Source organism: Schistocerca piceifrons, chromosome 2 (genome assembly GCF_021461385.2).
Source record: "Schistocerca piceifrons isolate TAMUIC-IGC-003096 chromosome 2, iqSchPice1.1, whole genome shotgun sequence".
Classification (NCBI taxonomy): domain Eukaryota; kingdom Metazoa; phylum Arthropoda; class Insecta; order Orthoptera; family Acrididae; genus Schistocerca; species Schistocerca piceifrons.
This window is the reverse complement of record NC_060139.1, coordinates 321578840-321595059: the sequence shown is the minus strand read 5'-3', so window position 1 is coordinate 321595059 and position 16220 is coordinate 321578840. Positions and strand designations below refer to the sequence as shown.

Genomic DNA, 16220 nt, shown 5'->3' with positions numbered 1-16220 from the left:
GAAGCACTTCTCAGTATACTTTCGATGTCCCCTGCTAGTGCTGTTTCGTACAGGTCCCACACACTTGGGCAATATTCTAGAATGGATCGTACGAGTGATTTGTAAGCAATCTCCTTTGTAGATATACTGCACTTAGTCAGTTTCTACCAATAAACCGAAGTCTACCGTCTCTTTTACCCACTGCTGAGCTTATGTGATAATTCCATTTCACAGCGCTACGAAGCGTTATGCCCAGGTATTAGTATAACTTGTCCGATTTCGACAGTGACTCTTTGGATACTATAGTCACAGGATATTACGTTTTTCGTTTTGTGAAGTGCACAGTTTTGCATTTCTGACCATTTAAAGCGAGTTGCCAATTTCTTTACCTCTCTGAAATATTATATTTATGCAGTTACTTTCAGACAGTACTTCATTATAGATAACTGCATTATTGCGAGATCATTAAAATACAGCTTTAACAACAGGGGTCCCGACACATTTCCCTGGAGCACACCCTAAACTAAGTCTACATCTGATCATGACTGTCCATCCAAGATAACATGCTGTGTCCTCCCTACCAAAAACTGCTCGCTCCAGTCGTATACTTCGTCTGATACCCCACATGATCGTAGCGTACTGTTGATAATAGGCGTCGGTGTGGTACTATGTCAAATGCTTTCCGGAAATCAAGAAAAACCACATCTACCTGATCGCCTTGATCCTAAGTTTTCAGTATGTCATGTGAGAAAAAGGTGAGGTGGTTTTCACACGATCGCTGTTTTCTCGGAACACATGCTGGTTGGCATGGAGGGAGCCATTCTGGAAATGTTAACCAGGCGGCTAGAGACGATGCAGCAGTAACCTATAGTTCGCCTAATGGAGTGTGAAAAATACCGCTCAGACAGGATGGCTGTTGGTTCCTAGCCTTCTCGAACCACAGCTTCGTATGGAGCCGAATAACAACTCTCATTTACTTACAACACTGTCGGAAAATGCTGGTGTGGTTCCTTCAACAGGTGCCACGAGTGATTCCTGCTCTGTCATTGCCCGACTGAGTTACAATTCCATGTGTAAACAACGTTGATGAGACGTTTAGTATTCCTACGAAAATACCTCCCCAATTGTAGACAAAGGATGTTGCCTGGCATCCCAGAAGACTCACGCATCGGCACACCATGGTGTGGACGTATTTGGTGCGGAGCAGTGCATGTGGTTCCCACAGGCTTGACATCAGATCCAAATGGCTGCTATAATCGTCGGGCCCGGTGAATTCATGCATCGAGAATATTCATGACATGTATATTCAGCGTCAATCACTGATGCAGGTTTGAGGGCAGTATAACGACGCAGATATTACGTACGACTGGAACTCTTTTATCAGAAGAATGCAGGTGGGTGGAATACCTCGGCGGAATTTGCGACCTGTCATAAGAAGTTTGTCACAGGTAGTGGTGAATGACCAGAGCCTCCGCGTGAAACGGTGATAAGAGCTCGAGCGACGCGACCGTGACGACGTAAACAGAGGGCAGGCTACTGTGCAAGATGGCGGGCGGTAACATGGCGCCCGGCCGGTCCGGGCGCGCACTCACCTGCGGCGCGGCGTCGGCATGCAGGCGGGCCAAGGCGGCTCCAGGGGCACTCGCGGCAAGGGGCGCTAGGCTAGGGGCACGGTCACTGGCTCACAGGCGGCGGGCGCGCGCAGAGCACTACACTGTCCGTGCTGCGGCGTCGGCGGCGGCGCACCAACTGACCGCGTTCCGCGCGCCGCGCGGCTACCTGCGGCTGCCGAGCGCTCGGCAGGCGCCGGTGGCTCCGCCCTGCCGGCCGGCCGCCGACCACAGCGGTGAGGTGGGGGGACAGGGGCAGCCACAGCAGCGGCGCTACGGGCCGCGCCGAAAACATCCGCCCCGCCGCTCCGCGGGGACAGTCACACTCCACGCACGGTGCCCACATTTGTATTTCTGTTTCGATAAATGCTTTTCTGTTGTCTAGCACCGTCACATTTGTTTGTAAAGTCAAGCTTTCAGTGGCTGCCTCTGCTATCGTCATTGTTAGATGCTCTTACTCATCGCGAATCACGCCAGACGTGGTTGCCTACTCACAAGGGAACCTCCCCATCGCACCCCCCTCACATTTAGTTATAAGTTGGCACAGCGGATAGACCTTGAGAAACTCAACACAGATCAATCGAGAAAACAGGAAGAATTTTGTGGAAGTATGAAAAAAATATGCAAAATATACAAACTGAGTAGGCCATGTGCAAGATATTCAACATCAAGGCTACTGTGAGCCCAGGAGCGCCGTTGTCTCGTGGTTGGCGTGTGCAATAGCGGAACGAGAAGTCCTTGGTTCAACTCTTTCCTAGAGTGAAAAATTTAATTTTTTATTTTCAGACAGTTATCAATGTTCAGGCACTCCAAAATTCCAGAACATGTTCAGGTTTGCTTGGACATATGCAGGATTTGACGGTCTACGCACGGAAAAATTTGAAAATGTTAAAAACATATGTTTTGACAGAGAACAGGGGGAACTGTGCGACTGTGAAACTGTTGCATTCATTTGTTGCAGTTTATGTGACAAACTCTTATGTTTTCATCACTTTTTTGGGAGTGATTATCACATCCACAAGAAAACCTAAATCGCCAAGTGTACAAATTAGGTGGGTCGACAACATATTCCTGTCATGTGACGCACATGCCGTCACCAGTGTCGTATAGAATATATCAGACGTGTTTTCCTGTGGAGGATTCGGTTGACATATAACCTTGCGATCAAATGTTTTCGGTTCCCATTGGAGAGGCACGTTCTTTCGTCTACTAATCGCACGGTTTTGCGGTGCAGTCGCAAAACACAGACACTAAACTTATTACTGTGAACAGAGACGTCAATGAGCGAACGGACAGATCATAACTTTGCGAAAATAAAAAAAATAACCTTTTCACCTGAGGGAAGACTTGAACCAAGGACATTTCGTTCCGGAGCTCCTCACGCTAACCACGGGAGCACGACACTCTGGAGCTCACAGTATCCTTATGTTGCTTATGTTACGCATGGACTACTCAGTTTGTATATTTTGCTTATTTTTTTCATAGTTCCACGCAACTTCCTGTTTTCTCGATTGACCTGTGTTCAGTTTTTCAAGGCCTATCCACTGTGCCAACTTAAAACTAAATCTGGGGGGGGGGGGAGGGGGGGGACCATGGGGAGGTTCCCTTGTCAGAATCGACCTGCTACATCTCATGGAACTTGTTTCTCATCGTGAGTTGCGATCACAGTGGTCTCCAGCGGCAGATTTTTCCTGCGTCTGGCGCACAAATCACATAGTTTCTTTACGCAAATGGACGCGCGTTAAATTAGAGGTTACCGTAATAGAGGGCAACTTCGGACACTTTTTAAAGTTTCTTATGACTTTTAATGTGAAGATGGAAACTGAACGTTGTTATTCGATTAGAGACAGTTCTCCATTGTACAGAAAGGTCCAAAAAAATGTATCCACTGTTTAAAAGTCCATAACTGGCAAACTAATTGACGGAGTTGTCTCATCTTTGGTAGTGTAATAGTTTGTAGTTCCGGCAATCGCCACACAAGCGTTGTATTGCGTTTGTTTTGTTTTGTCAAATGACAGTCGCCAGATAGTGAGTGTTTTGTTCTTAGTTGCACCTAGGTACTCGAGTAAACATGGCTGGCGCAAGGGTTACATTCGATGAAAGGAAGTCAGTTTTGAAGTGGTATTTTAAGTACGAAAACATTAATGAGGTTCAACGGCAATAGCGAAATGAGTATCAAACAGAGCCACCGACACGTTTAACGATTCGTCGCATTCGAGACAAATTTGAAGCCGAAGGCTGTGTTAAAGATGTACACAAACAACGATCTGGATGACCTGTAACAGTAACAAGTCCAGCTAACTCCCGTCGTGTGTTACAACAATTCACTCGTTCACCACAGAATTCTGTGAGACAGTGTGCCCGTGAAACTGGAGTGAGTCGCTCAAGTGTTCGGCGAATTTTGATGACAGCAAAGTGGAAGTGCTAAATCCCACGATTGCTACACGCAATGAACGAGGATGACCCAGATCGTAGAATGGAGTACTGCGAGTGGTTTATTAACGTGGTACGCAACGGTGAAGAGTTTGCAGAGATGGTTGTGTGGTGTGATGGGGCACAATTCAAACTCAATGGAACAGTAAATCACCACAATTGCAAGTATTGGGCCGCAGAAAATCCGAACGTCCATGTAGACAAAGCCGTGAATTTGCCAGGAGTAAATGTGTGGTGTGGGTTGTCTTACCGGGGCTTGATTGGGCAATTCTTCTTTGACGGCACAGTTACCAGTGAAGTGTACCTTCAGAAGCTTCAGAGATCCATTTTACCTGCCATCCGAGACTTGTATGGAGACGGAGGAGTTTACTTTCAACAATATGGTGCCTCAGCCCACTACCAAAATCGTGTTAGGTCGTATCTCGACGAAAATCTACTAGGAAGATCGATAGGCCGTAGAGGTGCTGTGGAATATCCACCACGTTCCCCAGACCTAACTTCTGTGGACTTTTACCTGTGGGGAACACTAAAGGACGTCGTTTATCGACAAAAGCCAAGCACATTGGATGAACTTCGAGAATTCATCGTACATTCATGTACAAATATCCAATTGAACACCTTGCAGTCAGTAGTTCGTGCTGCAGTTCGGCGACATCGTTTGTGTGTGGATGTTAATGGTGACCATTGCGAACACCTACAGTGATATTTTTAAGTTGGACTTTCAGCTACACTTTCACCAAAAATGAGACAACTCTTTTGCCACGAATGTGATGTTTCTCATTATTTTACTGGAACGGATCATACAGTTAACAACGGGTTTTCCAGTGATTCTCAATTTGCTGGTGCTCGGAAACGGCATATATACGTATAGTAGGGTGTCCATTTCATTTTCATTGAAAAAGGGGACATTTAAAATAAATTAGAGAAAAGCCTGGGACAGTGGAGAAAAAAAACGGGACATAAATATTGTATGGACTAATTTTAATACACATACAAGTTTAGCTTTACAACGTACACTCAGATGATCAACAACCACATTTTACAATTATTCTGCCACACTATCAGCGTACTTTTCACTTTAATGTACTTTATCAAGAAGTGCATTTTCGTTTGAAATTGTATCATAAAAGTCAGTACACAATACACCATTAAAGCGTGTTTTGACAATGAGCAAGGCCCTCACTGTTTCAACTTTCATTCTCTTTTTTTCATCTGACCACAAAGAGTTCACTAACGAAAACACACGTTCCACATCAGCATTTGACCCAGGAATTGCCAGATAAAACTCCACCAAATGAATCACGTTTTTCATGTTAATGTTTTTTACTTTTGAAATAAGCAGATATTTTACACCACTTTGTAGTAACACTTTCTTTGTCTCCTTCTCCACTTATTATGAACTTCTGTGCACATGAAAATTCATCGAACAGTTCGTGTTCGTCAACAGGAAAATTTGGTACAATACTTTTAACAAAAACACAACAGTCCTGAATATCCTCCCGCTGTAGCTGATCCTTTTCAGTATTAACCCAGTCAAATGCTTTCAAAGGTGCGACAAATGGTAAACACCATTCTTTAATATACTCAATGCAAGAGTCATAGAAGATGTCAGCATAAATATGAAATTGTTCTACAGTAATATCACTCTCTTCTTCCAGCTTTCTTAGAGTCTCATGTACAAAGGATATGAGAAGTCTTTCAGATTTTCTACATTGTAATTTGCCCAATAATTTGTTTACTTCTTGATAAACTTCCATTATTGTGATTACTTGTTTCTCAATACTTTTAACTGTTGTGGAGAAAGGTTTTAGCTGGCTAACAAGAAAATGTAGAAGAACAATAGACGCAGGGTGAAAGGTGGCTACACTGAGTCACAGCGCCAGAGATTTCGCCAAAGAGTATTATTCAGTCGCCTCCACTGGCAGTGGTAGTTCAGAAGTTGCCGTGGGCAGTAGTAGTTGAGAGTATGTCGATAGCAGTACTAGTTGTGAGCATGTCGTGTGCAGTTGTTCTGATGGGCTAGACAGCCGATGCTGTTCGATTGGGGATGTTGTAATGAACAGAGTATATTTTTCGTCAATATATATGAGGTAGCAAAAAAAGTTTGTATTTCAATTTCCTAAATAACAATGCCTCTTGGTCACAGGTTCAGTCAACAAAGCATCTGGCTTCTGTTCATGTATTAGAGTGTAATTCTGGTTTCTATGTGCAATCATAGTATTTCTCGTTTTTTTTAAATTACTTCATTGTAAATGGCGTTTAAAGCATCTTGTCGTATTGAGGAAGAACCGTGCCAGATATGTATGTTGAATCACACTTCCACACACAGAACAGTTACACTTGTGCCTTGTTGTTTCGTAGCTTTCATAGTTGCTGAGGACATATTTAATTAATTATTTTAACGGAAGTTTCGTTTCATTCTTTGTTGTTATTCTATGCAGTCAGATTGCGTACTAATACCAGTCAGGGCCAACCGTTTACGAGACTTCGTAGCCGGACATACAGCTACTAAAAATGTTTGCATTTTATTTAATTAAGCCCCCATGCACGTGGCGACCCTGCCAGGATCGTCCCTTGGAATTCTTTTGATAGTAAAAATAGTAGACAGTAGGATTGTTGTAGTAATTTGTAGTTTAGTAATTGTAGTCTATATGGCATGTGTAGATTTGGTAATTGAACATTTGTAGTTGTCTTGTCATTCTTCTAATGGTATTTTTGCTGAATTTAATTTTTGATGTCTTGTATATAGGTTGACAATTTTGTGCAATTATGAATATTTTAATTGTTCGTTAATCGTGTTTGTTGGGAAGCATTTCGTGTGAATGGTATTGTTGGTGATAAAGTGTTATATTGTGTGTAATTTTCATAGAGTGACGAGTTTTGTATGTTTTGTAAATGATTACACGATCGACGAAAAAGGCAAAAATGATGTATAGTCAGAATGACGAAATTGTTAACATGGTGAACTCGCCAACACAGGAGAACAGTTTGATGAATAATGAAGTAGAAAACAATTTAATAAGCCGGGAAAATAGTCCGGAACCAGTTCAAAATGTTTCACAATCGGAAAATTTTCTGAATATGAGATTAACGACAGAAGATTCTGAAATAGTATCGAACACAGATAGCTTTACAGCTATGACGAAGGAAGTTAGTTTTACGGGAAATGTTAGAGGCGAAAAGAATTTTGAACCAGTTAATTTGGAACAGTTGATGGGTGTTATATTAAATTTGGGATCACAGGTGGGAACAATGGAAACACAGTTAGACTCACAAATAGGAACAATTAAAACCGAGATGGGAACAATGGAAACACGGTTAGACTCACAGGGATCACAGTTAGGATCTGAATTAAAAACAGTGGCAACACGGCTAGACTCACGAATAGGGACATGTTTCAAAAACATTAAAGAGGAATTAAAGAAAGAAATTAGAGAAGAAGTACAACCGATTTTGAATGCTCACAATAATAGATTAATTTCAATAGAAATTAGACAAAAGGAACAGGATAGAGAACAGGAAGAAAGAGATCGCGTGATAGTACAAAAATTTTCAGAGTTGAATCTTCAACGTGCACACGATAAGGAAGAAATATTTGAAAGAATCGAGGAATCCGTACCAAATAACAGAATAAATAACCTAACACAACAATATGAACAGTTAACTACTGAATGTGACAGTACTGAAACCCGAGTCGCGACACTTACGGAAGACGTAAATAAACAGAAAGAACAAATAGGTGACTTATCGGAAAGAGTTGAGGAGATTTCAGATAAATTGACAAGTCTTAGTTTAAATGGGGACAGAGATTCAGATGATACAGCCCCATTGCCATTTGCAGAAACCGAAGAGTACCAGAATATAAATAAACATGTCGAAAATCAGGGAAAATTTAATGAACGCGTTAAAAGGGAATTTGAGGCGTTACGAAAGCAAGTCAAACAAATTGAAAGCGAAATCGTAGGAAAAGACAGTAGAAGAAATTTAGAATCACCGACAGCAGCGGGTTTTGAAGAAAATAATTTATTTCATTTACGAGATGCAACAAGAGAGTGCCAGGCGCGCGAACTTGACAATAATCGACAATCTGACTGGGACAGACGCGGTAGGTCTTTGTCGCCACGAGGCGAAAACTTTGACTATAAACACTTTTTAACTGTTCGGAAATTTAAGATCTTTCGCAATTCTAAGAATGATATACATCCATGTTCATGGTTAGATCAATTTATGTACGCACTTCCACCAAATTGGCCACTAAGTCACAAACTGGAATTTATGTGTGAATATTTAGGAAACGAACCGGCGACGCGGATGCGCGCACTTATTAGAGATTGTAATAATTTAAATGATTTTTATCATGCATTTATATCGGCATATTGGTTCGAAAACACGCAAGACAGAGTCAAACATAGTCTTATTATGCAGCGTAATTTTAAACAGTCTGAGTTCCGCACGCCGGCAGAATACTTTGAAGACATGATTCGAAAGAATCAATTCCTTTCCAACCCTTATAGCCCGACTGAATTAATTCGCATTTGTTTAACTAAGCTGCCACAATCGATAAGACACATTGCCTTAGCCGGAAGATGTAAAGACGACATTGAAACTTTTAAGACTTTCCTACAAGAACTTGAGTATGACAACGACGACGGAACTTGTAACTTTTCAGTAACGGTAATCACAATAGATTTTCAGAGAAAAGGGATAATGATCGGAACGGACGTTATAGCGTTAATTTTGAAAATGACAGACGACACAGTCAGGACAATAGATACCAGCCTTATGAAAAAGGAAAGCGCAGCGATTAGACAGTATTATTTAGTTCGCAATGATATTCTTTTTAAACGAAAATCGGTCGACAACTCTGTTTGGTTAGTTTGCATTCCTGATGAGTGGGTTAATAAATTGATTTGGTATACACATTTCAGTTATGCACACTTTGGTCCCAGAAAATGCTTTCATAAATTACGAGAAAATTGCTATTTCAGTAATATGGAAAAACGTATTCGATCTGTTGTTGCCAAATGCAAATTATGTCAAAAGGCTAAGCCGCCAACTAATTCTCATAGAGCACCGTTGTTTCCTATCATTCCAGCGAAATTAAAGGAGATGGCTGCAGTCGGTTTGTTCGGTCCAGTGGTTCGTTCTACTAATGGTTTTGCGTACATTTTGGTAGCAGTGGAATTGAAATCAAAATATGTATATTTTACACCATTACTCAAAGCAACAGCTCGTTCAGTATCTAATGCTTTAATCAAACATTTTCTTAAAGAAGTGGGACATGTTGATAAGGTTATATCAGATAATGGATCACAGTTTCGCTCTAAAATTTGGCTTTGTACTCTACGGCGTCGTAAGATTAAACCAATTTTCATTTCACTTTTTCACCCTCAATCTAACGCTTCAGAGAGATGGATGAAGGAAATCAATAAACTGTGTCGACTTTATTGTCATCAGAATCACAGAATATGGGATCAGTATATTCATATTTTTCAAAACATTCTGAATGAACACCATAATGATTCAACTTCTTTACCGCCTATTATTAAAAAATAAAGCACCGACAAATTGTATTTCTGAAATCGTTCCTTTTCCGCCTTCACGGAAACTGCGGCATTCTGAAGTTGTCAACTTGGCTCTGCAAAATATTGCATCTGCGGCTGCTGGAAGAGAGAAATCAGCTAAACGTCCTGGTCGTTTAAAAACCTTGTCAGTTGGTCAAAAGGTGTTAATTAAGTCTCATCGTTTGTCTCACAAAGGAAAAGGCTTGTGTGGCAAATTTTTTCTGCTTTATAACGGTCCATATAGGGTTCGCAAAATTATTCATGATAACACTGTCGAAGTAGAAACTCTTAAATCTCGGCGCTCTAAGGGAGTACATCATATATCGAACGTTAAAATTTTTGTGGAATGACATATTTTTGAGAAACTAACAGTTATACGTAAACACACGGAGAGTACAAGGATACCGCGCCGTGTTCCGGCGGCGGCACATACTCAAAGCAATAATCAAGTCTGCGCGGCGCACAAGGCAGTCGTTGACCGCAAACAATTACTTCCTACGTCACGCGTACCTACAGCTGATCGAGCGCTCAGTGCGAATGCACTGACAGCCGTAAACAAATACACAGTCTAATTTCTCTGATAAAATTCAGTATAAAGCTATAGTGACTTGATAAATTATGTTATTAACGTTCAGTATTTTTCAGGATACGGTTGTATAAAATATTTAAGAACTTCAGGTAAATTCTGTGTGTGTGTCCGACGTTAAGAGGACTTGCTATAGAGAAAATTTCAGGAAGAATGTAATTTCGAAGAAGAAACTAATAAACTAAAAAGGTAACTATTAATTGAGTTTATTTTTCAGGTAACATATTTCCACTTGGGTACGTACTTTAGACGTAATTTGCTGCTCGCGATTACGTGATTTATACTTTGTGCTAAATTTTATGTTCTATGAATTTACTTGTGAAGCGACGTGCTTGCGTACATTTGCTGATTTTGACAATGTTTTATTAATGAACAGGGTTGTTCCTTGTGTATATTATGCATTGCTTGGCTGCTATGTTTTTTCACTGATGTCACATTTTTTTTAAAATTATGTGCCTGCTGTGCTTATTTATTTAAATTATAATTGTCACCTGATTAATTGTGCTGATTGTGGTTATGTATGTAAGTTATACTTTGTGATTTATCTGCTTACGCCTTCACGTTTACTTATTAAGATTACATATGAACATTTATTTGCTTATGCTGATATAATGCTAATGACCTGTTTATTATGTAAGATACATATTTGCTGCTTTGCGTATGGATTGCATATTTACACATTTCTGTTTAGTTGTCGTAACTACTCTTTAATTTGGTATATAGAAATGCTGATAAACGGTGTACGAACATAGAGTTTAGGTCACACTATAGTATTAATTATAGATTGTTCGCTTGGCAGAGCCTCGTTATAGGGATTGTGCTACATCCACTTGTTAACGTTCTTTTCTCTACTGGTACATTTACTCGCTATTGCATGTTTTGCTTACGCTCAGTGCCTTATATTTTAAGATAAGAAAATGAACTGCTATAATTCTACGAACGACATTGGTACAAGAAACTTCATTGAAGTTACATGAGCTGGAGGTTTTATGGAAGCTGTATAAATTTATGCTAATAGGACGGAAGCTAACGACATGACATACCAACACTAGGTTTAGACCATTGACAGTTATTACACTGCATTCTTCGTGAGCAATTGAAATAGCAAGTGACACTTGACACAAGAAATACTCCACATGTTTGCTTCGGTTTTGCCATGATTCTTGAAGTGGTGTACACACTGTGAAATATTACGATCATTCACACTCTGTACTCGTACTTACTTACTGAAAGTTATTCAAACTAAAGGTTGTTAGAGGTCATGTATGCATTTCTTTTATTTAATGATGGACAAGGTAACCAAAATGTATTTTATGATTCATAATGAGTAGATGATTTGGGTCAGATGGATTACACAGAGGTTGTGTGTGGTCATTGTGTCTTCGGATTGTATGGGATGATGAATTGAAGTTTGCACTAGGATTTTATCTGTACTTGTTCGAGAAGACTGACTAGAGGAAAGAGTTGTTATGGAAGTGAAATGATATTGGTGATAAGGTTTATATGTATCGACGTATTGAAGAGATATTATTGAGGTATTGAGTATGTGTGAAGTTGATGATTATTGGAGTTTTGGTGGACAAGAGGTAAGGTAAATGATATTGATAAGGTTTATATGTATCGACGTAAGAGGTATTATTGAAGTATTAAGATTACGTGATGCTGATGATCATTGGAGTTTTGGTGGATAAGAGGTAAAGTAAGTGAGGAGCATATTCTTTTGTTGGTTTATATGGAACAAGGAGGATGAAGATGGCAGACTAGAACACTCAAGTAGAAGGAAGATTGTCTACACACATACTTTGTTAAATCAATAAGCAGTACATACTTTTTTTTTGGACAGAGGAAGTAATTGCATATCTTGGCACACTGACAGTTGTTCAGCAGCTGTACATTTTGATTTGGCTTGGCAAACATTGGTCTTGACATGATGACTACGACGTTGACTAACTATTATTGACTGTTATACACTGTTGCCACTACTACTTGATACACATGTTGAACATCAAATTTTGACAGAATTGCATTTACACAGTTAACACTATTCAATTACACAGTAGTACTTAAATGTGGATGAAAGATGAGTGAGTGTGTTTTGTGTGTTTTCCTTTCCTAATCCCAAATAATTGGTACCGACCTATCTCCTAAAAATTATTTTACTTGTTTGTTGTGGCTTGCACTGACACCCATAAATATTATAGGTTTACTGATATTTGTGTATTTGTAATAGTTAATATGACAATTATCTGATATCATTTGTGTGTTTATTATAATTTGTATATTTAGTGTAAGAGCATTGATAATAATTTTATAAAAGCAATTGTGTGTGCATTCAAACTGTTGTTCGTGCTTACACTTATTAACAACGGTGGGTGCCACTTGGAAATGTTTAATTTCTGCTGATGAACTCCGATGAACTGTTTAATTAGTGATAGTGAATATTATGGACCGTTACCTGCACTTGTTCAACATTGATGGGTGCCACTTGGAAATGTTTAATTTCTGCTGATGAACCCTGATGAACTGTCTAATTAGTGATAGTGAATATTATGGACTGTTACCTGCACCTGCTCAACATTACTGGGTGCCACTAATGGAACTGCTTCTACTGAAATGATGTCACTTGTTGCTGTCTGCACCTGTTCAACATTGCCGGGTGCCACTGATGGAACTGCTTCTACTGAAATGATGCCACTTGTTGGTGTCTGCACCTGTTCAGCATTGCTGGTTGCCACTGATGGAATTGCTTCTACTGAAATGTCACTTGCTGGTGTCTGCACCTGCTCAACACTGCTGGGTGCCACTGATGGAACTGCTTCTACTGAAATGATTCCACTTCTTGGTGTCTGCACCTGTTCAACATTGCTGGGTGCCACTGATGGAATTGCTTCTACTGAAATGTCACTTGTTGGTATCTGCACCTGCTCAAGATTGCTGGGTGCCACTGATGGAACTGCTTCTACTGAAATGACGTCACATGTTGCTGTCTGCACCTGTTCAACATTGCCGGGTGCCACTGATGGAACTGCTTCTACTGACATAATGCCACTTGTTGGTGTCTGCACCAGTTCAACATTGCTGGATGCCACTGATGGAACTGCTTCTACTGAAATGTCACTTGTTGGTGTCTGCACCTGTTCAACATTGCTGGGTGCCACTGATGGAACTGCTTCTACTGAAATAATGTCACTTGTTGGTGTCCGCACCTGTTCAACATTGCTGGTTGCCACTGATGGAATTGCTTCTACTGAAATGATGCCACTTCTTGGTGTCTGCACCTGTTCAACATTGCTGGGTGCCACTGATGGAATTGCTTCTACTGAAATGTCACTTGTTGGTATCTGCACCTGGTCAACATTGTTGGGTGCCACTGATGGAACTGCTTCTACTGAAATGATGTCTCTTGTTGGTGTCTGCACCTGTTCAACATTGCCGGGTGCCACTGATGGAATTGCTTCTACTGACATAATGTCACTTGTTGGTGTCTGCACCTGTTCAACATTACTGGATGCCACTGATGGAACTGCTTCTACTGAAATGTCACTTGTTGGTGTCTGCAGCTGTTCGACATCTCTGGGTGCCACTGATGGAATTGCTTCTACTGAAATGTCACTTGTTGGTGTCTGCACCTGCTCAACACTGCTGGGTGCCACTGGTGGAACTGCGTCTACTGAAATGATGCCACTTGTTGGTGTCTGCACCTGTTCAACATTGCTGGGTGCCACTGATGGAATTGTTTCTACTGAAATGTTACTTGTTGGTGTCTGCGCCTGCTCGCCATTTCTGGATGCCACTGTTGGAGGTGTTTAAATACTGCTGATGAAATGTTATGAGACTGCTATTTGCACCTGTTGACCATTGCTGGGTGCTACTGTCGGAACTGTCAACTACTCTGAGGAGTGCTACTTGTTTATTGAACTATTGAAAAGATTTTATGTGAATATTTGTATAAACTGATTTTTTGTGTATATACTGTTTATGAAATGTTATGGGACTCTTACCTACACCTATTTGTCATTGCTGGTGCCATTAATTGAATGATACTTGTGTAAACTATTATGTAAAATCACACGTATGCAAGCATTTGTATTCCTTACTGTATTTTATATATTAGGTTATTGAAGGGTCAGTGCAAAGCCAAAATTTATTTAGTTATGTGATATTTACTTATTAATATTACCTTTTATTTTGTCTGTATTCTCTGCACGAATTTGGTGGTATTTTCACCACCAATGCTGGCAAAAATAGCATCAAATTCTAGCCCATGGAGGAGGGGCATATGAAAGGTGGCTACACTGAGTCACAGCGCCAGAGATTGCGCCAAAGAGTATTATTCAGTCGCCTCCACTGGCAGTGGTAGTTCAGAAGTTGCCGTGGGCAGTAGTAGTTGAGAGTATGTCGATAGCAGTACTAGTTGTGAGCATGTCGTGTGCAGTTGTTCTGATGGTCTAGACAACCGATGCTGTTCGATTGAGGATGTTGTAATGATCAGAGTGTATTTTTCGTCAATATATACGAGGTAACAAAAAATTTTTGTATTTCAATTTCCTAAATAACAATGCCTCTTGGTCACAGGTTCAGTCAACAAAGCATCTGGCTTGTGTTCATGTATTAGAGTGTAATTCTGGTTTCTATGTGCAATCATAGTATTTCTGGTTTTTTTAATTACTTCATTGTAAATGGCGTTTAAAGCATCTTGTCGTATTGATGAAGAACCGTGCCAGATGTGTACGTTGAATCACACTTCCACACACAGAGCAGTTACACTTGTGCCTTGTTGTTTCGTAGCTTTCATAGTTGCTGGGGACTTATTTAATTAATTGTGTTAACGGCAGTTTCCTTTCATTCTTTGTTGTTATTCTATGCAGTCAGATTGCGTACTAATACCAGTCCGGGCCAACCGTTTACGAGACTTCGTAGCCGGACATACAGCTACTAAAAATATTTGCATTTTATTTAATTAAGCCCCCATGCAAGGGTTATCAAAGAATTGTTTAAGGATAACAGGACACTTATCAAGGGAAATGAAATATGATTTCAAAGCAGGAAATATCTCTACAATTATTTCCAATGCTGGTAGCAGAGATCGCCACCTTGTCTTGCTGTGCCCAAGTACAGTTTTGTATTCACTTTCAGTAAACTTACAGAATGACTTCAGAGATTCAACCCTTACTGTATATATGTGGAAATGCTGGTAGATTTTGTTTACAGTTAATTGGCAGTCGATGGGTAGGCAATCTGAGCCAGTTTGTAAGGAATTGTGCACCACATGTGCTGGACAGTCAACACCTACTATATTATTCACTGTATTCTGTTGCAGTTTATAGAACAAACTGTTTTTTCCTTTCCTCTGCTTACCACTAAAATTGGTGTTAGTGTTGTCTGCAGAAACTGCAATCACCTTTCCCTCAAGATCATATTTCTTTAAAACCTCCAGCACATAATTCTGAAGTAAATCTGAAGTTCCTCCAGCTAAATTAACCAATTCGAGCACTTTGACCGTGATGCCATTTTCAGGGTGAAAATACCTGATAAGGAGAGGAACCAGCTTCAAATTCGGATGATTCGATGTATCAATCATTACAGAAATGAATCGAGCACTTTTCAGTTCATTTAAAACCTGCTGAACTGCATACGGTGCAATAACGTTTGAAATTATTGCATTACATTTTGTGTGTCCACATGTGAATTTAGGATTGAAAAGTTTTTTAACAACTGCTGTAGTACAGTCCAATGACTTAAAGCTATGGTTATGCATTGCACTGTGGTGTGCAAACGTAGCTTCTTGTGCTGCCAACTGCCTATCCATTTCTGTTACCGATTTTAAGTTTACTTAGTAGTCACTCACGCATTTATTTGCTCTTTTCGTTTGATCACTCATGCGATGTTTATTCATCTTAATGTGATTCACAATGTCAGACCTTCCACCATGACCAAAAGCAAATTTTGATCTACACAACGTACATTCTACAGTTTCCCCACTACCAGTGATAAAAGGAAACTCGCTTTTTATATTGCTGTTAAAATTACACTTTCGTTTTGGCATAA

The 16220-nt window shown here is 40.2% G+C and overlaps 1 protein-coding gene across 1 annotated transcript in view; it reads right to left on the bottom strand.

The window, feature by feature from the left end:
* LOC124775358 (protein bowel-like) overlaps positions 1-1716 on the bottom strand; it is a 302006-nt gene extending 300290 nt beyond the window's left edge. Inside the window, exon 1 of the mRNA XM_047250190.1 lies at positions 1572-1716. The gene's annotated coding sequence lies outside the window, so the exon portion shown is untranslated. The remainder of the gene's footprint in view (positions 1-1571) is intronic.
* Positions 1717-16220: the final 14504 nt, after the last annotated feature.